The 24,247-nt window shown below is 42.2% G+C and overlaps 1 protein-coding gene across 1 annotated transcript in view; it reads right to left on the minus strand.

Moving 5' to 3' along the window:
* GMDS (GDP-mannose 4,6-dehydratase) overlaps nucleotides 1-24,247 on the minus strand; it is a 1,419,543-nt gene that overhangs the window by 858,311 nt on the left and 536,985 nt on the right. The window lies entirely within an intron of this gene.

The following is a 24,247-nucleotide window of genomic DNA, read 5'->3' on the forward strand; positions in this document are numbered from 1 at the left end:
ATTCAAAAAATTTATTTTAAAAGGTGTATTTGGAGACGTTATCATGGTGTTGCACAGCTGCGGTGTGTTTTGAACCTCGAATATGCAACTGCCGAGCTATTTCGTGTTTGATTTACACTGGTACACATTGATCCGAGAAACACTGGGTGTTGGATCATCAAGAAGAGAAATAGGAGAAAAAAAAATCTGAAATAACTTGTAAAGAAAGTAAGTAGTTCATTGAACAGCCCCCCCAAGGACAGCGTCTTCGGAATGACTTTACAATACATGTTAAGATGGGGCAGCTCGGTGACTATGCGCCACAGAGGTGCATAATATGAAGGTTAACAAACTGAATTTCTACAGGTACCAATTCAGCCTTTTATATGCCCCAGTTGATACAAAAAAAGTACTATTGTTGTGTTAGGTTATAGCATTATTTTTTAAGCACCATTTTGACAGTAAATGTATAGGTATTATAAAAACGGAGTTCCATAGGGACGGAAAGTTCCAAGACCTAGTGGTACAGCAAACTGATTCTAGGTAGTAATATTCCATTGCTGTACTCCAGCAGTCAAAGCTGTGAAATCTAATGCAGTTTGTATACAGGTAGACATCCTAGTTTAACTCTGGACTGCAACCCTTGCTGGTGAGGAGGAAGGGTTAAAAACCCCATGTCTACTTCAGTCCAAATAATGAGGGAATAATGGTGAAAGGACATTTCCCAGGTTTAAATAATACAAGTGAAAGAACAATGTCTAGTATACAGGGCAACTGTGGGGGAACTTCAAACTCTGTTGTTCCTTCTGTGACCTCAAAGCCTGTGTTACGTAAATAACTAGCACTAGTACACAGGAGCTGCTCCGACCACTGTGCTAGATGCCAAGGACTGTCTTTGGTGTTTCGTTATGAACTCTGGAAGCATTAGACAATCAAATGTGTCAATCTCAACCGAATTTTCATTCACAAATGTCTACGTTTAATCTCTGCAGTCATCCTCTCACACCAGCTCTACTGCCTCCCAATGTTAAGCAGGGCAACATGTATCGGATTTCATAAAGTCCTGATGACTGGATGTTTATTAAGCACAATTCTGAAGGTGTATTCCGGGGTCTTGCTTTACTTGCAATGTTTGTATACTCCTGACGAGTACCGCTGGTGTCCACAGGACTTTTTGTTAGTCTCTGTTTTCTAAAATGGCAATAAAATGTTTACATTAAAAAAATCACATACCCTACAGCACGACTCAGAGTAGTTCAGGGGTGCCCTGGGTTGGACCTCGAGGGAAGCAGTAATCATAGGTTTGTATCTATGGAAAGGATTCTTCTTTAGACACTGGAGCATTCATCTAATATGCCATCCTGAAAGTCCGGCATGGCTCTACCCTTTTGATGACCAATGTTGGGGAGCCCAGAGAATATCCTCAAAAACTGGCATAGCCCCCATCTTTGATGACCAGTATTGGGGAGCCCAAATGATATCTTCAAAATATGGAAAGGCCCCAAGCTTTCACGACTAATCTTGCAAAGCCCAAGGGATATCCTTGAAATCTGGCAAGGGTCCCGCCCTCAAAGACCAGTGTCGGGGAGCCCTGCACATGGCACTAGACATCAACCTAAAACATTGATTTGCAGTGTATGTGCAAGAAATAATCCTCCTACCAAATCAATTTCTCAAGTTTTAAGCTCGCTCTTGGGGTATCTTGCATAACACCAACACTCAGCACTAAGAGTTGACACTGCAAGGAACACCATTCTTTCATCCATGGACCTCACAATCGGAACTACTGACTCCTGGTCTTTAATGTTGCAATACAATACAACATTTGCACTTGTGAAAACTGAATCCTGTAATAAGAAGTACCAATATACTTCTGCCAACTAATAAGCACAACAGCTCTAATAATGTTGCACAATATACCACATAGTAGTGTGCTGCAACCTCCAGCGCACTTTTAGCGCTCGACAGACTCATAAATCTGCAATACAACAAAACAGCTGTAAGGAATTGTAACTGTAAAAAATATCCCATTCTTCTTTACTTTAGCTAGAAGTAGCTTGGAGATCAATGTACTTTTAATGAAACAATCATTTTAGAGCATCTTCTTCCCGATCATTTCTGACCACTTCTAAGTGCAGAAATAGCCAATCAGTTACCTGATGCTACGTTCCTATCCACCCCTGTTGACAGCAATAGGTTAGACTTGCAGTTTGAACGCCACCAGCTGCATTGTGGCTATTTCACAGACTTCAAAGACAATCAGTAAGACAAAAAAAAAGTTTAACATGAAGATTCAATTTTTTATATTGCCAGTGTACATGGTGTTTTCATGTAGTTGGCAATTATTTCTGTATTGCCTTCTAGTTCTATTAATGGTCTCAACAGCTGCAGTCTATTTGCAACAGGGATAAACTATAAACCTCGGATGTTGAGGAATGATAGTTTGTTGAAACTGAAAATACTCGCAAATACCTTACACAAATTAAAGGTGGATTCAAAGGGAAAGTCGAATGCACTCTGTTCAATTAAAAACCAAACCGAAACTCACATAAACAGAAATGTGTTAACTGCAAAGAATAGAACTTCAAGCAACCCATGCAGTGAGGAGAATCAAGTGAATTAACTGTGGGCTTCTGATGCCTGTCCAAAGTCGCCACCCACATATGGCCCCTCAACGACGGTACCAGAGGCTCAAATGGCACAACAAGACCCCTATGTACCTTAAGCTACAAAAAGAGTACTGTAATCGACAACAGCTGAAGAATTTTATGTCACAAGATATTTTCTATAAGCCTGAAATCATATCTATAAGAAGATAATCACGTATAAAGACAGTAATTCAATGAACAGCCCTCTCTATGGGAAAACGTCTTAAGAATGCTTTAACGTCACATGTTAAGATGGCGCAGCTCGGTGACGATGTGCGCAGATGGGCGTAATACAAAGGTGAAAAACGTGAATCCCTGCAGATGTCAATTCTCTCTTTCAAATCCCCGAGTTTATAAAAAAAAAAAGACCCCTGTTGAGTTAGGTAACAGTATTATTTAAGCGCCCTCCTCACAAATTAAAAACTATGCAGTTTGTAGAATAAAACTCTGTTCCTAAGTGAAGCAAAGTTCCAAGACCTAGCCATACAACAAACTGAACCTGGGTAGCAATATTCCAAAGTTGACGGACTTGGAACCAAAAGCCCCAAACGGGAGTGAGCACTCCAGCAAACAAATTTGTCTCACTGCCAATGCCTTTGACCGAAAAAAAGTAAAAGGGATTGTATTGCTATTTAATGAGTCCACAACCGATGTGGACTCAGAAATTGTCACCTCCCATTTGGGTACATTACATTTATTCGTAATATTGCTTTTACCAGACATGGATAATAGTGCAGGTCTGGGATCATCAATTGAGACATGAAAACCTATCAAGACATAAAACTGCTGAGGGGGGTGAGCAGGATATGGAATGATTATAATGGTGTGTGTGTGTGTGTGAGACATGTGGTAAATGTTTTAAATTATCATTTCACTATGAAACTCATATTTCTAGAAGAGGATCTTTTCGGGTCACTAACTGGAAATATGTGGCTAAACAAGCTTACAACAGGGGGCTGACCAACAGCCTATAGAGTCACATTTGGCTTTGCAGAGGGTTTGCCCAACTTGCATGTGACTGTTGAGAGTTCACCAAGGAAGATCTTATGGACATACAGAATATTTAGGACATGTGAAGGTGCCACGATGGATAAAATCTTACTCAGAACTGGTCTCATTTTTACTTATTTATTTTTCATACTTGTAGAACACTAAATGTCACAGGAAAGTCTCTACCAAGCACTGAAGTCGTCACCTGAGAGCCAACGAAGCAGAAAAGAGAATAACTAGAAACTAACTAGAAACTAACTGCAAAACAAAGCACAAGAGAAGGTGGTAAGAAATGACTTGAATGCGAGGCAGTGCAGAAAACAGCAGAAGGGAAAATCTAAATTCCTAAATACAATATTACAAGTGATGGTTTGCAAGAGCAATAAATATTTAGTTAGGAGTTCTTAGTCTAGCAACACCCCTAACTGGGGGAAGGGGCAGAGTAGAGGGTTGCACGTGTCCTTCTCTACAGTCACTGCACTTGTCTTTCCCCAAAGCGATTGCCTATTATTCAATACAGATTGGGAATACCTCTGAGCCACAATAAAGAGGCCTCAGCTCACCGTTGTGCTGCGCCCCTTTACACACCGGTTGCTTCAACTCCATTTTTGAATGTCTGCCATTGATTTTGCAGACCTGAAACTGAGAAAGGCAACGTGTGTGTTTTTTACAGCATGTTTTTATTGATAACACATATGATTACGGACTGGTTATCATGACCTAGAAGCTGCCAGGTCAGCAGGAAGAACTCACGAAGATTAGTCCGTTGGAAATAGTCAGGACTTCATTCACTGCAAAAATTAAATGTCAGATTCTAAATTTGGAGGTAGAAGGTTACACATTTTATTCATTATGTCTGACACCTTTTGCCAGCACATTTAACAAATTGCACTGTCATCAGATGATAGTTGTCAGATCAGAGGCACGATTCAAAAGGTATAGGGTCAGATGGCATTCCAGGTAGTCTCATCCCTCATTCCAGTACTTCTCTATGGTCCATGTACTTAAACTGTAGAATCAGTGCCTCAGTCAGCGAATGAAGTTGCTGAAGTGTTGGGACAGCATGGCTTCACATCTCATGTGTGCCACGAGAATACATTATTGAGAAATGTCAATGTGTTGACTGACAACTTGGAGCTTGTGATAACTATCGGATATGAAACCTGCTCTATTCGAATGAGACTGGTGCATGGTATGGCTGACCGGAATTCACACAAATATTTTTTTGATTTATAATTGTGTATTGTTGGAGGATTTAAGTGTGAAGGAAGAAGTATTTTTTTTATAACGTAACAAAAAAACGGCGAGCGAAATCATGACAAGGTGAGAATAAAAGGAAAAATATTAAAAAGGGTGAATGATTTTCACAGGTAGGAGCTGCTTGGCTTGGAGGGAAAGTTCTGAAAGTTTTTGCTCCATTCTAGATCATGGTTATCTTGAGATGATAAAACCAACAACACACAGCTGTACATTTAATATTCACTAGTACAGCCCCGTCGTCATACCTACAACAAGGGTGGCGATTGTGATTAAGGGCCACAACATAGCACAAATGTGAATTATTGAGGCCTCCAAGCACCTCACCATAAGAATTTCAGGGATATTTAAAAACAGCACACCTTAATTCACTTCTCATCCGCAATAGCAAGATACTGGAGAATGTCTGCCTCCTTAGTAATGAGCTACGGAACGGAAGGTTACAAATATAGTAAACCAGTAGAAATCTTTAACGCTTGCATGCTCTGCTAGCAGACATGATATTTCCAGTCTATTCAAAGAAACCGGTCACGCAGCAGAAAGAGGGAAGTGTCTTCACAAATGTGCCTGATCAAAGGAGAAACGTGTCGGCTATTTTCTTGTTTTCTGCAGCCATGGTTGTTTGTCTTAAACATGTATGTTCACCACTGCCAATGTAAGCATTCAAGTCTCTCCCACGGTCGCAAACCCATACTCCTGCCACAAACATTCCTATTGTTCTACAGGCTGAAAATAACGTTTGGAACCATTCAGCAAACCACGAGCTGTACGGGAACATATTGAGAACTTTTTCACATGGAGTGCAGGGTGAGGTAGTCGATACCTTTTTCAAAAATTAAAGAAGACCCAGATGTTCAAAGGGAACATTCAGTTCCCTTTGCAAGGAATTGTTGGTTCAGCAAGCAGTCACAAACACTAACTACATGGTGAGCAGAGATTTGATGTATTAGCAAAAAAAATTCAGATGAAAAATAAAAAGCTGGAAAACTATAAAGACACGAGAAATAAAGGGTACTGATAAATCTAAATGATTGAGGCTTTCTAATTCAGATCACAGACAAATGTAATTTAAAAAGTAGTCCAAAAATAACATATTTACTTAGGACACATTCATTTTTTTAACCTATAGCATTTAACCAATCTCAAAATATTTTTTGATTGTTTCACTAAGCAGAAGTCAAATCCACCAATATTTCTTGCACAAATTAACTGGGACATAATTTTTTTCTTTTTAACGAGACATAGTTGGAGACAATTGGGTGACCTTTGAATTGGCAAATGTTGCTCTTTTCAGTGGCAACAGATCTACAAAGTGTTATTTTTTGTGATTACAGTTCACGAGAAAGTCACCAACAATGCAGAATCTTTACGATAAAAAACTGAATAAAGAAATGTACATAAAGGTACACCACTGATAAAAAAAAAAAGCTGCCTTTGCCAAAATGTAAAATCATCAAACATGCTCAAAAAAAGTTTCAGTTTGAAGCAGACCGGTAAGAAGTGACAAAGTGAAAGTCTTCTCTAAAAGGATTAAAGATGTGATACCAAGTTCTAGGTCTGTAAAATAAACACTTTCATGCCATGCTACAAAAAATTGCGGTGATGTTTCCTACACAATGATGAATTTCACTCCTAAGCTCAGCAATGTCCATATGGATCCCAGCACTCAGCAAATGCTTCAGACCTTAAGAATATCCATGATAGATTATTTTAGATTCACTAATATACATAACAAGAAAAACGACTTAAGGAGTACTCATGGTAGGTATCTTGAAAATGTGCCCAGTTTGTGCATATTTAACGCAGGCAAACTATGTGGTGTCACTAAAGATCGATATTATTCCCCTGTAGCACTTTCTGTGCATTTTTGTTTCTATTTTATGTACCTAAAAGAAGTGTTTGCAACTGGTTAAGATCGGAAACCTTAAATAGGCACAGACTAAAAGGCTCAATACTGCCATTACACCCAATGAGCACCTGGAACAGAAAAGTAAAAATAGTTTCTCCACAGAGAGCTATGCATTCAGCCAGCATATTGCATTCTGATGAAAATATTTAAGTTAATATGTCTACCATAAAGAAAATCGTACCTTAAACTATAATTCAACTGTCAGATTGCATAATTTCACATTCTAAGTAAAATGACAACTCGAGCAAACATAACTTTAAAGGGAACCTACAAAAGACAGACCGTCCCTAGTATTAACACTCACACCAACCTCTTTTGACATTAAACATTAGCTCCTTTAAATAGAATTTCAACATATCCACTACTCTTAGGTCCCACAGAAACCAAAGAGCAGGTCACTGGTTTCAGTCTTCAGGAAAAATATGCATCCATTAAGTAAATGTCTGCATCCCTTAATGCACGTTTATAAATGCATTCAATTATTTTCCGAATTAAAATATAATTGCATACGTAAACTGCTGAAGTTTAGCTTCTTTGCCCACTTCCTCCAGTCATTATCCACCTTGCCTATGAAGTAAATAAGCAAGTTATTGGCTTTATGAAAATTGAACTTTTAGACACTCTAGCTGTCTACTCCAATAAGCTATATGTGATATCTCAAAAACAAATTAGGGAGGCCCAATCCTCAACATGCCTAAGGGTAATTTTATAAATGTGCATTTAACACTGTATGATGGCAAACTCCCATTAATGTAACTTCTCAAGTCGCTCCCTTCTGATCACAGCCATCCATTTCGAGTATGTACTAGTTGGCATATGAGGTGGTTTGCACCAGTATGAACCGGTATTACCACTTGGTCTGCATGCCTGATGATATCACAACATATGAACTTGTCCTTAAGGGGAAATGCTTTTGTTGCATACACAGCACAAATATGCCAGCGCAGATGAAGACTTTATACAGCAACTGGTTTTATTCTTTCAGATGCAGAGTGCAAAGGAACACAAATCCAGGTACTTTTGTTTAGTGCAATCAGTTCATCTAACTCGACGGATTCTTAAACTATACAGTCTGGATTATATGATATTCCAAGCAATCTAGTCAAAAATTATATGGGAATCAATAAAAAAGCAGAAGAAACTTAATTAACTAGTTACACTTCCAAACAAGATGTAACACGCCATTACTGACAAGTTCCATAGTTCTATACATCTACTGAAGGCTGCCTGACACGTGTGGAAATTATTTTTACTATACCGGTATTTAAACTGAAAGGCCATTCATTACAGTAACCTATTTTAGAAGATAGGACTGGTACATTCCGCCCTTCACCACAACAACAGGTAGTACTATAGAAAAAACGTTAAGACGGACGACTATCAGTGAACAAGTTCACAACGTTTAAAGAGCAAATTATCAATGCAAGTTACATAATCCTTCACTGTATGCTACACACCATTCAATGTCAGAAATGAGGTAAGTAATCTGGGAGAAGTACTCCGGTTTTTAGAAGTGTCATTACACTAGGGACTGGTGCTTTTTCTTTGCCATACATGTAGACAATACACAATTTGGTTCCAAAATGTACCAAGTACTTAGTTTTCCACTCCAGAAGTGTCGTTCTAGAACTACCCAGTTCCCATAGCTTAAAATTAGACCCTGATGTTGTTAATATATGGAGATTTCCTCCTACTGCAATAGTTATTCAAGACCAAATGTGCCCTTGGTTCAACAAACTGCAACCTCAGTCCTTACTCAATTTCTCAAAAACATCCAGAGCATTATGCGTATCCAATGTAGCAAACACTCAAGCACTATTCCACTCTTTCCAGAGGAAGTGGTAGACTGCCCAAACAGTCCTGTTTTTGTTTCTATATCACCTGTGTGGCGTTGCACAAGTAAAAAATATATAAGCTCTCACAACCCAAACCCAAAAGTTAGATTAACGTGAAACGCTCTGACCCAAGTACAAGATTAATTTTGGAAGCTGTGTCAGGAGGCGGCTTTTCCTGTGGCTGTTTAATGAGAAAGTGAAACCAATGAAAGCCAGATTTACGTTTTAATTATTTTGACCCATGCAGATTGCAATAATGAAAACCATCGAAATAATTGGAAGAAATGCAGTGCACTTCTCAGCCCAGAAATCTAACGATCTGCAGACATCTTAAGGGAGAAAATTGAGTTTTAGTTATGAAGTAGTAGTATACTGTATGTTTTAGGTAACTGTCGATTATGCCTTGTTTATTCAAATTTTAACAGCAAGCTAAAGCCATGCCAATACCATGCTGCACTAAATTTGAGAGAAAAAATGGCTTATAGTCCGCATTCTCAATTGTTAGAATACTCCTCTTCATGTAATATTACTCTCCCAAGCTACCAATTAAGGCATACCAACTCAATGACTAGGTCCAAAAAAGAAAGAAGATACATAAAAGGTACACAACAGAAGACCTTTATACAAATCTACAGAAAATGACAAGGAGCAATATTGAAGAAAAGGGACCCGACTCGGAAACTATGTCTAAGATAAGATGGAAAACCATTACACAAAAGAGGTGGGGGTGTTCATGCAAGTACAATCTATAAGCCAAACAAACGTCACCAACAAAACTGCTTTGAATATGTTTTTTATTTTTTTATTTAACAGGATAGTCAGTCAATATTAGGTTAAGCCACTGATGAGTCATTATTTATTAAACTGAAACTGTGAATAACAATTGGTAAAGGTAACAATTTTACAATACAGAGATCATATGAAGCTAGTGAGGAGCATGAATTTACAGGCTGGTTGTCCTCCTGAAGCCATTACACTGCACACAGGTCGGGCTCATGTAAAAACCACAAAATAGAAATTACAAAGTTACATGATTTCTCACATCATTACGTTTAGAAAAGGATGCGTGGAAGCAGGACTCTTTTGGATGCTCCTCTAAGCACGTCAAAATTAGTGGTATGAGGAAGGGCACAGTCATGGTGGAATGAGAAGCAAAAGGATGGGCATTCAAAATGAACCCCGCATCTCTGTGAACCTAAGGAACCTAACCCACAGCAGAAAGAAAGGGCCTAACACCTCAACGCAAGACATCATTACGAATCTAAAGCATAGATAGGCAAATACCCGATTTCATTCATTCACTGTACCATAAGGACACTCGTTTTTCAACTCAAATGTTATGTATAAGTAAATCAAAGCAAATGCAGCACAAATCTGGAATGCAGGTAGTGACAAAATACACAAAATGTAAGGTTTCAAAACCCCTGTGAGGTTATAAGCAAGGGGAATGTAATTTCCAGCATTGCCAAGAAGCTGTCAACACGAAGTTTAGTGAGGATACATACATCTTATTTTAGAAAGACACCCCAGAGAAAAGTAATGATAAATCACTCAAGTTATTAGCTACATTATTAAGTCTAGAAAAAATAAATTGGCCAGAGCACACAGAAAGTAGTGTCCAATAGTGTTGCAGGGATGAGAAACCCTGATGGTATGTTGAAGATGAGCGAGAGTTCGAGGTTGAAGAAAACGTCCAGAGTCTTGTTAGAAAAAAGTGCCTTTATTCGTAGTTGTTGTAGAGCATGATAATCGTCATGGATAAACAGCCAACACGTGTTTCGTCACACAGGTGACTTCATCAAGGCTGGGCCGTCCGGCCTGAGTAAACAATATTAATTGGATCTGTGGGCTGGAATAGGTGATAAAGATCTTTAAAAATTGAGGAATTCAGAGTGGTAAGGCTGCCTAAGCAGCAAAAGGGTGATTAGGTAATTGAGTACGTGGGTAAAAGATGATATGGAAGGCCTTGATAAGCCGTAGAAACAGGGCCTTGATAAGCCGTAGACAGGTCCTTAGCAATTCAGGCCGTGGAGGCTCTTTCACTACTCATCGCGCCTCCACGGCCTGAATTGCTAAGGACCTGTCTACGGCTTATCAAGGCCCTGTTTCTACGGCTTATCAAGGCCTTCCATATCATCTTTTACCCACGTACTCAATTACCTAATCACCCTTTTGCTGCTTAGGCAGCCTTACCACTCTGAATTCCTCAATTTTTAAAGATCTTTATCACCTATTCCAGCCCACAGATCCAATTAATATTGTTTACTCAGGCCGGACGGCCCAGCCTTGATGAAGTCACCTGTGTGACGAAACACGTGTTGGCTGTTTATCCATGACGATTATCATGCTCTACAACAACTACGAATAAAGGCACTTTTTTCTAACAAGACTCTGGACGTTTTCTTCAACCTCGAACTCTCGCTCATCTTCAACATACCATCAGGGTTTCTCATCCCTGCAACACTATTGGACACTACTTTCTGTGTGCTCTGGCCAATTTATTTTTTCTAGGCTTGGTTGTGGGTACTCTGTTACTCACTTTTGTGCATGCTGGGTAGTAGGGCACTCGGCCAGTTTGCACCAGACATTGTTCTTCCATTTATATTTGCTAAAAACTACTGTGTTACTACGTAGAAGTGCGGCTTCCGTCACCCTTACTACCCTTGTGTTTCTTTCACTCCCAGGTTACATTATTAAGTCATTTGATAATGGTCTCCCATGGAAATACAAACTATGTATTTCACACAGTTAAGATAGGAAGAGAGCAGCCGAAGCTTGATCTGTCATGAACTGAGAGGGACTTGCAGTTACCATGTTTCATTAATGTCCTATCAACAGCAATATCCCTACTGTCTCTATGCAAGAGGCTACAAGATGCATGTAGTCTGTCTTATCCGATACTGCAAAATGCCCAAAATGCTGTACTTGTGAAAATGAACCACGTTAGATAATATATGGTACTGTGAATGGCAGTGCGTAAGCTACGTTTAACGAACTACAGTTTATTTATTTTTAATTGCAGGTGGGTTTTGACTCCAGAACATGCCGGCAATAACTGCATCACTGGTCTCATTGGCTGTAATATCTTGATGAAATGACTAGACAAAGTGCAGAACCTCGTTCTGTTAAAATGAAGCCCCAATACAGTTCTACAGCTGAAGCCTCATTCTACGTTTACCAGCAAACAACTAAGACATTTTCGAAGCTAGGAACACTATTAGACACTTCTGCCACTCTCATATCCCCTGCTGTCATTTTTGGAGGTGGTAAACGCTTGCATCAGAGACCTAAAATAGTCCCTTCAGAACCATTGGGTAACTGTGGTGATACTGCATAGGCAAAAGCTCCACAATAATCAATCAAATAACCAAGCCCGGCACAGCAATGTAAAAGGCATGTGTTACACAATTATAAGTTATTCAGTAGGCGTTCTCTCTATAGGAGTGATGTCTCTCCAAAGACAACTGGGTCTGACATGCAGGGAAACATGCCCCCCCGGACCTGTGTTGGGCAGAACAGGAATAGGGACATGCTTTAACATAACAAGGGATCCACAGGAACAAACGCTTCCCTCCCTCGTTACCATGCTGAAGGAGAAGGGGGGCGTGGTGTTAGGCAGCCCACACAATTTAGCAAATAAAACACTTCAAGCAGACATAAAAAGAATATTGCCTTTATCCAGGTGCTCCACCGCCGGCCTAATACCTAAATGAGGTCATGGGAGCGCTCATTAACTAGCAATAATATCCTCATATACAACTGAGGGTGGTACTTTATCACACAAGTACCTTCCAATATTTTCTTTCCATTCCTTCAGTGATAAAGCGCCATAAAAGGGCTTCTCAGCCATCAACATTCTAAGGAGTTTGCTGAGGCGTTTACTTTTCAGTGATAAGAGGCACGTGAAAAGTATCTAATGAAAGCAAGATGATTCCAGGACACTATCACACAAACTCTGTCCACAACCTATTGTGGTGGCCGTACCTTCACTGTTTTTAGGGGCAAGCGCAAAGTGCTCCGTCCCCTGTAGTAATCTCTCTTTGGGCTTCCAACCACGCCCATGTCAGGTCAGTCACTTTCGTTGTTTCGTGGGCTTGCCTTTTAAAATCCGCATGCTTTCATTTGTGAAAGGCATGCATACGTCAAACCTTTTTAGGTGTTTATCCCACCTAATAGCTTTAACTCGAGCAAATGCGAGACCCGTTGAATTGAAAATGCTTGTTTTATATTATTTTCCTGTCAGCATAAAAAAAATGCTACTACCTAATATTGTGGCCACACGCCTGCACTAAAGACTAAGTAAAAGAATGCATACAAGTTTAAAAGAAAAGTAAAGGTGCGCTTAGAACAAGTAGAGAAAGGCTTTTTTAATGTTAATGCACGGTACAGGAAAATACAATTCCTACTGATACAAAGAAAAAGTATGATTGGTTTGATTTAATGTAACCTGTAGATATAACTTCAACATAAGAGAATTACCAAAGTATATCATAAAAAAAGCTGAAATTATAGAAAAGTAAAGTTTTGGCCAAGTAAAATATTGGCTCAGCAGCCTGCCACTGCATTTCTTTTTAGGGAGATGTGCACGCAATCAGGCAAAATGCTCCACTCACTGAGAGCCAGAGGCTGAAGCGGCCTTATTCACTGCCACGCGCTGGGGTGGGTGGAAGCCATATGAACTGCAGACCAGCTGGTAAACAGAGCCGACCCTAAGCCCCTCTTATCTGTGGACATAGACACGTTTTTTTGTTTAATTTTTTTTTTTTTTTTTTTTTTAATTAAGGGTGCTGTAATGTTGCCTCTAGGCCAGACGGAAAAATGAAAAACATCTGAAAAAACTAAACCACTGTCAACATTAGAAAGGAACAACACTGAAGTGGCAAAAGCAGGCGATCCAGACCTATGCGTGCCTGGCATATAGTCAGTGGCGTAACTCTAAATATCGCGCCCTCCCCGGTAGAAAGTGATGGGGCCGAGTATGTCATCCCTTACAGATACTCACTGGCCTGGGGCTGAGCCGGGGCCCCTGCAGGTTTGCATCCCCGCCCCACAGAGGCCCGTGTCCCGCCCCCGGACACAGCACAGAGAGGGCAGACTGCCGGGGGCGCACTGGCATCAAGAGACCACTCACCTTCTTCTGCCCTCCCTCTTCTCGCGAGGAATGCTGTGATCTCACGATAAGGGGCTGGAGATGCGTGGGAGTGCCCGGCGGAGCATGAGACTCTCTCAGCCCATAAACCTTTTGTCGCAAAAATGTAACCTTGCCTTCCCATTATTCCTCCTTATCTCCCCATCCATTTGTTATTAATTTGATAGCGAGGGGGAGCTGGCGGAGTTATGTGCAGTCAGCAATATATCTCCAAGCACCATCTCCAGCCTACTGTTTAAATTCGTTTTACGTTCCAAACAACAAAAAACCCAAGAGACTGGGGTTGGGGAAGCGCTCTGTTTTGCTGGAATTTAAAAGGCAAAAAATACGGGAGCTAATGATTTCATATCTATTTTACGTGGCCACCTCGGTGGACAAAACGGAGTTGTTTTTCAGTCCAGGATTTTGAAATGTAAGTATTCCTGAAAAATTTGCGGGGTGCAGTATGAAGCCAGCACCTCTGCACGCCGGAGTAAAGAACGGAGGGCGAGAGAGCGGTGTGGGAGAACAGACAGTCCAGGGGGGGCCTGGCCAATCCTTTGCATCCTGGGAATACGTCACGTTTTTGCCCTAATTACGCCACATGCAATTCCGAATCTCCTACTGAGGTTTACAGCGATGTACACAGTTGCTCCTTTGCTGTAGAATTGCCCGAGCCAGGAGGTAGTATTTTATGTTATAGTAAACAGAGTTTAATTTAAATTCTTACCAACATGGTTTTCGACCTAGTAGCAGCAAAGTAAAAGCTTTTCAATCTAAATGTCTTCCACACAACCCACCCATCACATTTCCAACCTCTCATGCAGGCTCCAACCTGCAGTCTCTCACAAACAAGACTCCAGTGAACAACTCTCCCACCGGCGTCACACTATAAAAAGACCAGTTCAAATAACTTACTTCTTTCTAATGCTTATATGGATATTACATCACGGCCAAAAAGCTACGATCCCTCCATGTTCCTACTACAACTTCTTCTTGGTATGGAGTACCTTTGTCTAGCGCTTGAAATGTAAAAATAGAAGTGCAGGTGCTCTGCAATTAAAAGTATTCCGTTATTCTTGAGAAGTGCCGGTACTCTCCTTCTCAAAATAACAAAGTGCCGGTACTCAGTACCGGCCCATTTAAAGCACTGCCTTTGTCAGATTAAACTAAAGTAAATACAAAAGTAGAAAGAGCTAGCATTTTAGTATACTGTTCTCACCATTCACGTTAATTCTCCATCACATTACCATACACGAAGGAACCTTCCTTTTTTGGTGAGGGGTTCTTCTATAGTATTTGGTATTCTCTATTACAGTTTCATACATTAATAACTAAAAACGGACAAACCAACAAGTCAATGTTGGAAAATGAAAATGTCACTTACCCAGTGTACATCTGTTCGTGGCATCAGTCGCTGAGATTCACATGGTATGCATGAGCTCGCCATCTGGTGTTGGGTCGGAGTGTTACAAGTTGTTTTTCTTCGAAGAAGTGTTTGAGTCACGGGACCGAGTGACTCCTCCTTCTGTGCTCATTGCGCATGGGCGTCGACTCCATCTTCGATTGTTTTCCCCGCAGAGGGTGAGGTAGGAGTTGTACTATAGTAATAGTGCCCGCGCAATGAAAAATGTAAGTATGTACCTATTAAAGGATTAAATAATATATATACAAATGTACAAAATTGAAGGTAACTTCTGAACTGCTACAGGCTTCCGGGGAGGTGGGTGGGTCCATGTGAATCTCAGCGACTGATGCCACGAACAGATGTACACTGGGTAAGTGACATTTTCAGTTCGATGGCATCTGTCGCTGTAGATACACATGGTATGCATAGACTAGTAAGCAGTTAGTTCCCCATAAGCGGTGGTTTAGCCTGTAGGAGTAGAAGTTGTCTGAAATAGAGTTCTTAATACAGCTTGACCTACTGTAGCTTGTTGTGCGGATAGCACATCTATACAGTAGTGTTTGGTGAATGTGTGAGGCGTAGACCAAGTGGCTGCCTTACATATTTCCTGCATTGGGATGTTTCCTAAAAAGGCCATTGAAGCACCTTTTTTCCTTGTTGAATGTGCCCTGGGAGTAATGGGCAGTTGTCTTTTTGCTTTAAGGTAGCAGATTTGGATGCATTTAACTATCCATCTGGCTATACCTTGTTTTGATATTGGGTTACCTGCATGAGGTTTTTGGAATGCAATAAATAGCTGTTTAGTTTTTCTGATGTTTTTTGTTCTGTCAATGTAGTACATTAATGCTCTTTTGACATCTAATGTATGTAGTGCTCTTTCAGCCACAGAATCTGGCTGTGGGAAAAAAACTGGTAGTTCTACCGTTTGATTTAGATGGAATGGTGAAATAACTTTTGGTAAAAATTTTGGATTAGGTCGTAGGACGACCTTATTTCTATGTATTTGTATAAAAGGCTCTTGTGTTGTGAACGCTTGAATTTCACTTACTCTTCTTAGAGATGTAATGGCGATGAGAAAGGCAACTTTCCAGGTTAGGAATTGTATTCCGCAAGAGTGCATGGGTTCGAAAGGTGGGCCCATGAGTCTTGTTAGAACCACGTTTAGGTTCCATGAAGGAACAGGTGGTGTTCTTGGTGGTATAATTCTTTTAAGCCCTTCTATGAATGCTTTGATAACTGGTATCCTATACAAGGAAGTTGAATAGGTAGTTTGCAGGTATGCAGATATTGCTGCAAGGTGTATTTTAATAGAAGAGAAGGCTAGCTTTGCTTTTTGTAAATGGAGCAAGTAATTTACTATATGTTTTGGAGTTGCGTCTAGTGGTTGTATCTGATTATGATGGCAGTACCAAACAAATCTTTTCCACTTACTTGCGTAGCAGTGTCTAGTGGATGGCCTTCTGGCCTGCTTTATGACTTCCATACACTCTTGGCTAAGTTGTAAGTGTCCGAATTCTAGGATTTCAGGAGCCAGATTGCTAGATTCAGCGATGCTGGGTCCGGGTGTCTGATCTGTTGGTTGTGTTGCGTTAACAGATCTGGTTTGTTGGGCAGTTTGATGTGTGGTACTACAGACAGATCTAGCAGTGTTGTGTACCAGGGTTGTCTTGCCCACGTTGGTGCTATTAAAATGAGTTTGAGTTTGTTTTGACTCAATTTGTTTACTAGGTAAGGAAGGAGAGGGAGAGGAGGAAAAGCGTAAGCAAATATTCCTGACCAGTTCATCCATAGGGCATTGCCTTGGGATTGCTTGTGTGGGTATCTGGACGCGAAGCTTTGGCATTTTGCGTTCTCTTTTGTTGCAAATAAGTCTATTTGTGGTGTTCCCCAGAGTGTGAAGTAGGTGTTCAGAATCTGTGGGTGGATTTCCCATTCGTGGACTTGCTGGTGATCTCGAGAGAGATTGTCTGCCAGCTGATTCTGGATCCCCGGAATAAACTGTGCTATTAGACCAATTTGATGGTGGATTGCCCACTTCCATATTTTTTGAGCTAACAAGCTTAACTGCGTTGAATGTGTTCCTCCTTGTTTGTTTAGATAATACATCGTTGTCATGTTGTCTGTTTTGACAAGGATGTATTTGTGGGTTATGATTGGTTGGAAAGCTTTTAGTGCTTGAAAAACTGCTAATAATTCTAGATGATTTATATGCAGTTTTGTTTGATGCATGTTCCATTGTCCTCTTATGTTGTGTTGATTGAGATGTGCTCCCCACCCTGTCATGGAAGCATCTGTTGTTATTACGTACTGTGGCACTGGGTCTTGGAAAGGCCGCCCTATGTTTAAATTTATACTGTTCCACCATAGAAGCGAGAGGTAAGTTTGGCGGTCTAGCAACACCAGATCTAGAAGGTGACCCTGTGCTTGAGACCACTGTGAGGCTAGGCACTGTTGTAAGGGCCTCATGTGCAGTCTTGCGTTTGGGACAATGGCTATGCATGAGGACATCATGCCTAGGAGCTGTAGTATTGTTCTTGCTTGTATTGTTTGGTTTGGAGACATGTGTTGAATGACTCTGTTGAAATTGTGGATCCTTTGTGGAGTTGGCGTTGCTACTCCTTTTGTCGTGTCTATTATGGCTCCTAGATATTGCTGTACTTTGCTTGGCAGAATGTTTGATTTTGCAAAGTTGACGACGAACCCTAGTTTGTAGAGGGTTTGTATGACTTGATTTGTGTGGTTTGAGCATTGTGTGAGCGAACTGGTTTTGATTAGCCAGTCGTCTAGATACGGGAACACATGTATTTGCTGCCTTCTGATGTGTGCAGCGACTACTGCTAGGCATTTTGTGAATACTCTTGGAGCGGTTGTTAAACCAAATGGCAATACTTTGAATTGGTAATGTATTCCTTTGAATACAAACCTTAGATATTTCCTGTGTGATTGATGTATTGGTATATGGAAATATGCGTCTTTGAGGTCTAGGGTTGTCATGTAGTTGTGTTTTTTGAGCAATGGTAACACTTCTTGTAGTGTGACCATGTGAAAGTGGTCTGATTTGATGAATGTGTTTACTACTCTGAGGTCTAGAATTGGTCTCAGTGTTTCGTCCTTTTTTGGTATCAAGAAGTACAGTGAATAAACTCCTGTGTTTATTTGTGTGCTTGGTACTAATTCTATTGCATTTTTTTGCAGTAGTGCTTGAACTTCTATCTCTAGATGCTGTGAATGGTATTTTGATAAATTTTGTGATTTTGGTGGTATGTCTGGAGGGAATTGCAGGAATTCTATGCAATAACCATGTTGGATAATTGCTAGGACCCATGTGTCTGTAGTTATTTTGTCCCATGCTTCGTAATATTGACGTATCCTCCCCCCCACTGGTGTTGTGTGGGAGGGGTGAGTGACGTGTGAGTCACTGCTTGTTGGTAGTGGTTTTGGGGCTTTGAAATCTTCCTCTATTCCTAGGGAATTGCCCCCCTCTATACTGGCCCCGAAAACCTCCCCTGTACTGTCCCTGGTAGGTGGGCGGTGCGGACTGTGAGGTGCTAGCTTGTGTGGCCTGACCCCGAAACCCTCCTCTAAAAGGTGTTTTGCGGAAGGTGTTATAAGATCCTCTGCTCTGCGGGGAGTAGAGTGCGCCCATGGCCTTGGCAGTGTCAGTGTCCTTCTTGAGCTTTTCTATGGCTGTGTCGACCTCCGGACCGAACAGAAGTTTTTCGTTTACTGGCATGTTAAGCACTGCCTGCTGAATTTCTGGCTTGAATCCAGACGTTCTGAGCCATGCGTGCCTACGGATGGTAACCGACGTATTAATGGTCCTTGCGGCCGTGTCTGCTGCATCCATGGAGGAGCGTATTTGATTGTTTGAAATGTTTTGACCCTCCTCAACAACCTGTTTTGCTCTTTTTTGCAGATCTTTTGGGAGATGTTCAATGAGATGCTGCATCTCATCCCAGTGGGCTCTGTCGTATCGCGCTAGCAGCGCTTGTGAATTTGCGATGCGCCACTGGTTTGCTGCTTGGACAGCAACCCTCTTCCCGGCTGCATCGAACTTCCTGCTTTCTTTATCTGGGGGAGGTGCATCCCCAGAAGTGTGTGAATTTGCCCGTTTTCTGGCAGCCCCTACCACCACAGAATCTGGTGGCAGCTGAGAGGTGATGAATACAGGGTCCGTAGGAGGCGCCTTATACTTTTTGTCCACCCTAGGCGTCACTGCCCTACTTTTAACTGGCTCCTTGAAAATGTCCTTTGCATGGCGTAGCATGCCTGGGAGCATCGGCAGGCTTTGGTAGGAGCTGTGGGTTGACGAGAGGGTGTTAAATAAAAAATCATCCTCTACTTGTTCCGAGTGTAGTTCCACATTATGGAATAGTGCTGCTCTAGCCACCACTTGTGAGTAGGCTGTGCTGTCTTCCGGTGGTGATGGCCTAGTTGGGTATGTGTCTGGGCTGTTATCAGACACTGGTGCGTCGTACAAGTCCCACGCATCCTGATCTTGGTCATCGTGGCTCATGGCGGTGTGAGCTGGCGAATGTGACGGGGTGTAAGTTGGCGAAGCCGGAGTTACAGGTGGAGGCGAGGGAGGAGGTGTTACCTTTTGTGCTGTTTGTTGCTTAGGAGTAAACTGAAGCGTTCTCTTTCGTTTGACAGGTGGAAGGGTACTGATCTTCCCAGTCCCCTGCTGAATAAAGATACGCTTTTGCGTGTGATCCACGTCAGTGGATTGCAGTTCTTGTTCAAATCTATGTTTCTTCATTTGTGAAGACATAGAATGCTCTTCAGTATAGGAGCCTGAAACAGGGTCTGATGTCGCTTTTTTCGGCTCCGAAAACCCTGTTGATTGTTTTTTCGGCTCCGAGGTAACCTTCCTCTTTTTCTGTGCCGAAAATTCTTGGCCTCTATGGTCTTCGGCGCCACTGTCTCGGCGTCGATCCGTGTCGACACCGAACTCTCGGTGTCGATGCTTCTGTTTAGCACTCTCTCGGTCCCGAGGAGGCTGCGTGCCGGTGTCTCGACCGAAGTCGGACGATCTCGACACTGAATGGGCCTTTTTCGGTGCCGATTGTTGGTCACCGAGAATTTGGGTGGAGCCATGGCCGGTTGGCAGTGGCGTCCCCTGGGCCTTCTTTCCTTTTTTAAGTTCTGATCTCGACGTCTTACTCACAGTTTTTGTAGAGTCTAGCTCGTCGGAGTCTGAATCCTGGATGGAAAAGGATTCCTCCTGTTCCTCTTCTGTCTCGAACTGTCGACGCTCCTTTGGCGTGGACGCCATCTGCAGTCTTCTCGCTCGACGGTCGCGCAGAGTTTTTCGGGACCGGAACGCCCGACAGGCCTCACAGGATTCTTCGCTGTGCTCGGGTGACAGGCACAGGTTACAGACCGAGTGTAGGTCCGTATAAGGATATTTGTTGTGGCATTCGGGGCAGAATCGAAACGGGGTCCGTTCCATCAGCGTTGTTCTCCACGCGGTCGGGCCGACTAGGCCCCGACGGGGTGCCGAAATCTACCCCGAAGGGTACCGAAGCGCTTCGATGTTCAACGCGTCGTCGTATGTGTCTATCTCGAACCGGATCGCAACGATACCGTCGAAAATCTTCCGTTTTCAGCTATCTTTCCGTTCCGAAACCCGGAGCGACAGGAACACGTCCGAACCCGATGGCGGAAAGAAAACAATCGAAGATGGAGTCGACGCCCATGCGCAATGAGCACAGAAGGAGGAGTCACTCGGTCCCGTGACTCGAAAACACTTCTTCGAAGAAAAACAACTTGTAACACTCCGACCCAACACCAGATGGCGAGCTCATGCATACCATGTGTATCTACAGCGACAGATGCCATCGAACATGACGTTAGGTTTGCGTTAAAATCAATTTCAATAACAAGTCTAGTGATTCCCGGAAAAGAAAAAAAAGTTCTGATCTTTCGTGCTCTCAGTCTTTGGCACAAACATGCATTCCACGATGGAAACTATGAAAAGTCAAATAATAAGTTTGAACACATGGCCAAGTACATTTTTAAACTGAAAAAAACACTGTTAATTTCTTCTCAAATAGAATAGAGATTATTAAGCCATAACAAAAAGAGCATACTCAGTTTGCACAACAGTACCTCGTTCCAAGAGGTCCACTAGCAACAGCACAACGGTAACATGAACTTGTTACTTACAAGATTACAAGTCCAACTCAAACAATGAAAGACTGAGACTCATGGTTGGTTATATTCTGGAAGGCAAGTGCATTACAGCGAGAGGCATTTAATACATACAAAATGTGAGCAATTGCTCAGGGCCGCCACCCTCAAGGGATCCACCTAGGAAAGAGAAATTCTCCTCTACTTATTCACTGTCTCTTCGGTTTGTCTATCTTAACCTCTATCTCACTCTACCTAACTTTACCTCTTAACCTGTCTCTCTACCACCATCTTATTCATTTTTGGGGTCCCAGCAAGAGCTATTTCAATCTTTTTTTTAATGATCATATTAAAGTTTAACATATAATTTAGCATTGTTTGTCATAATGCGGGTTGAAATTAGCTGGGAATGGGAAATATAAATTCCAATGTATTCTGTTCCAGGGCCCCTAAAATAAGTCTTGCCTTGGGGGGGTGGAGTGAGGGGGGGGGGGGGTGTCTGTGATAAAGTGCCCTACATATGCCCAGGGCCTGTAAATTAAATGCTACTAGTGGGTCTGCAGCACTGCTTGTGTCACCCACTTACGTAGCCCTTTAAACATATCTCAGGCCTGCCATTGCAGAGCCTGCATGCGCAGCTTAAACTGCCATGGCGACCTGGATAGTTAACCCACTTGCCAGGTCCAAACCTTCCTTTTTCATACATACAAGTCACCTCTAAAGGAGGCCTTGGACAGTCCCAAAAGCAGAGATCAGTGTATTTAAAAAGTTGGATATGTACTTATAAGTATTACATGTCTAGTTGAGTTTGGTGTCTATGGATTCACAATTTACAACCATAAGTTATAATAAAGTTGGATTTTAAGTTGCAAATCTGAAATAGCCAGTTTTAGAAAGTTGGAATTTTCTTACTTTAAGCATTTTGTGCCACTGCCAGTCTCTGAATACACTTCTGGGTGGGTGACATCTGGATTCTTGAGCATCCGCCCCCCCTCTCCCCCAGACAGCCACACACAAAGGGAGCTTAGGTGTGACTTGAGTGGCCATCTGCATGTTGATGGCCCACCCTGGGCAGGATGGGAGGGAGAAGCTGACACTTGAATAGACTGGGTCCTGAGCCCTCAACAAAGGGTGTGTCTGGTGCCAGGGCAGGAAGGACAAGGACTTTGTGCACTTTAAAGGCCTCTCTTTGCTTTGAAGTCTCCCCTTCTTCAAAGGCACAACTGGGTATAAGTACTGGACCTCTGACACCACCAAATCAGTACGCATCTGGACCGGAGGACATTCTGCTAGGAAGAAGGGCTGCTGTGCTGAAGGGACTGCCACTCTGCTTGAAGTCTGCTGGACTCCTGCATTGCTGTTCCTGCCCTGCTGCCCTCTTTGCCAGGGAGTGAGAAGGACTGGACTGGCATCTCTACATCCCCAGCACCAAAGTGACTCCAAGGGCTTGCCTCCTGTTATGAAGACTCAGGGACATCCAAGACTTCACTCACCTCTGCTGCCAGACCCTGCCAACTGTGAGTCATGTCCTTCCAAGTGGTGCCAATCCAGTCCTGGGCCCTTGGAAGTTGGTTTCCCTGTGCTGATCCAGCTGAATCCATGCATTACCCTCACTGCGTTGATCAGGACTGTTGCTTCTCGCCCTGACGTACCGCCCCCTGCTGCTGAGGACAAGGACATTGCATCACTGATTGCGAAGCTCCAGATTGACGCATCACCATCAGCTCAGATGGATCACCTTCACATCGTAGGCTGTGCAGCTCAACAGCGACACACCACCTTCTTCGCATAGAGTTTGACGCAGCACCATTGCTCGAGGATCGATGACTGCGTAACTTAACAATGCATTATCTGACTGCGCGTATCAGAACCGATGCATCGATTTTGCATCATCTCCTCTGCTCCTCACATCGGATTCTCGATGGAGACAACCCTCCATAGAAGGTACTCTTACAGCAGGACAAAGTTGGTCCCTGTAGCTGGCCTAGTTGACTTTACTTTGGTCTACCACGACCAGATAGCCCCTGTTGGAGCTTTAAACTTCTAAGCACTACAATTACAGAGATTGTTTAAAATGTAATCTCTTGATTTCTACTTATTGGCTTATTGTCGTTTTGGTCTTGTTTTACTCTTAAAGATATATTCTATTTTTCTAACTTGGTGTGGAGTCTTTTTGTGGTGTTTCCACTGTGTTGCTGTTCTATGTATTGCAAAAATACTTTACACAATGCCTCCTAAATTAAGCCTGTCTGCTCTGTGCCAAGCTACAAGAGGGTGAACACAGGTTAATTTATGGTGTGAAACTGACTTACCCTGACTAGGACTGTGGTTCCTGCATGGACAAGGTCCATACCTCTTGCCAACCAGGGTCACAACTTCTGACAGTGTGCAATATGTTTTGTGGTTGGAGTTTGCAAATCTACCCAGATGGCTACAGTTGGCAAGGTAAAGGCAGAAGATTGGTGGCTTGTCAAAAGAGATGTTTTAGCTTCCTCTAAAAGGTAATAGGTATGTTGTGTTTCTTATGTAAAATTCTGGAATATTCAGGTGTCTGCTGCAGTGACTGACAAAGCATCCTTCAGAGCAGGCACATCCTAATTTGTACAATTAGCAGACCGCCGAAGGTGTGTCAGGTAGGACTGTTTCAAGCACTGAGCTGCTGCGCTAGGTATACTGCTTCCACTTTAAGATGGTTTTGCACATAATGGATATAGGGTGATAATGTGCTCTGTTAAGAAGCAACACATAGAACACTAGTTTTGTGGTTCAACTGACATGTTCATGTGAGCATGTTTATCCAGCGACAAGCGGTATAAGGTGGATGTTGAAAAACATGAGTGATAGGCTGTGCAAATCTTGGATGACTGGGAAACAGTAAAGGGGACATGGACATGAAAACGCCTCCCAGTTTTATCAGGCAGCTATGGGTTTATGCCAATGAATTTTATGACATAATAGCAC

This window comes from Pleurodeles waltl, chromosome 2_1 (assembly GCF_031143425.1).
Source record: "Pleurodeles waltl isolate 20211129_DDA chromosome 2_1, aPleWal1.hap1.20221129, whole genome shotgun sequence".
NCBI classification, from domain to species: Eukaryota; Metazoa; Chordata; class Amphibia; order Caudata; family Salamandridae; genus Pleurodeles; species Pleurodeles waltl.